The following is a 1,389-nucleotide window of genomic DNA, read 5'->3' as shown; positions in this document are numbered from 1 at the left end:
GGGGAGGGCGGCGAGGGGTGGGGGCAGGGTGACAGATATTGCCCTGCCACTGACTGATGATTGACGGTCGCAGGCAGGGGGAGGAAAGGAGGCGGTGACAGCTGTCGGTCAACCTTGGACTCGCTACGCAGAGCGAGAGAGATTTGGACAAACGTTGGCCTGAATCCGCGTACATCGTCATTTTTGCATTCGCATTGTCGGCCGCTTATTTGTCCCAAACATAGAGGGATAAATATTTACTTCCGTTTGACCTGAGAGGATGGTCGACTCTGCACGCATCACATTTGCATGTTTTCAGCTCAGGGCCACTGGTGTAGCCAAGACAAATTTTGAAACACAGCACAGAGGAGGAAAAAAAAAAAAAACAGCGGACTTGAATGTTCTTTTCTGAAAGACTAGCAGGCATTACTTTTATTTTACCGTTGTTTGTTTCTTTGTGTGTGTGATGTGTCACTTTAAACCAACAAATTCAGTTTTAGTCACATATATTTTAGTTAAGCACGGCTGGCGAGTGGCGACTACGTCTGCTTCACCGTTCTGAGGTTTGAGGTTCGAATCGCTGCTTCACATGCTCTCCGGGGAAGATGAAATTTTCCATAGCTGTAAATGTGTTGATTTATTTACTTATTTATTCATTAACTTATTTTTGCTCTGTGATTGACTGACAAGCTGTCATGAAGCTCACTTACGACTCAAATGTGGATAAATGCTCGAGAAAATGAAGAGCTGGATGAACATATTGCTTTCATACCCACAATTTAAAAATGAATACCTACTTAGCACCTCTCAAATTCTACACAAATTTCGACTGCTTTTCCAAAACAACACCCTTTTGACCATTTGGATCTGCCGCACGTCACTTTTTAAAACGTCAGTTTGAGCCAGTGAATGATTGAAAGCAGCCGCATGAGTTGTTGAATTGATACAGACTGAAGTGAATGGAAACAGTCTGACGGAGAAAGAAAAAAAGTCTCCATTGAACGTACAATGTTGCTTTAGTTGGTTGCCGCCGAGGCATTTTTTTTAAAAATCTGCTAACTTTCGACATAAATGAGTTTGACAATTTAGACACGCTCAAGGTTTACGTGGGCGTAAAACTATTGGAATTCTGAATGAAGATGTGATCCATACTAGTCATTAATCTCCCGCTGGAATATTAAATTGGAGTCCAAAAGCCTCCTTTGGGGAATCTGCTCGTTGAAATACAGGCCACAACAAACATGCTTCAATTATGCCCGCTGGATGACTATTTTATTTTATTTTTTTTTCATGGACTTTGAGAGTATTGTTACCAGAAGACGGCAGCACCTCCCTTTTGGCTCTCCGCAGCTTGCATGTCCACTTTTGTGTGTGTGTGTGTGTGTGTGTGTGTGTGTGTGTGTGTGTGTG

At 42.8% G+C, this 1,389-nt stretch overlaps 1 protein-coding gene across 4 annotated transcripts in view; it reads left to right on the top strand.

Moving 5' to 3' along the window:
* The window catches only part of ctbp2a (C-terminal binding protein 2a), a 50,451-nt gene that overhangs the window by 23,282 nt on the left and 25,780 nt on the right, over positions 1 to 1,389 (top strand). The window lies entirely within an intron of this gene.

Source organism: Hippocampus comes, unplaced genomic scaffold (genome assembly GCF_001891065.2).
Source record: "Hippocampus comes isolate QL1 unplaced genomic scaffold, H_comes_QL1_v1.1 scaffold39, whole genome shotgun sequence".
NCBI lineage: Eukaryota > Metazoa > Chordata > Actinopteri > Syngnathiformes > Syngnathidae > Hippocampus > Hippocampus comes.
Note: the sequence above shows the minus strand (reverse complement) of the source record. Positions and strands in the feature narration are given on the sequence as shown.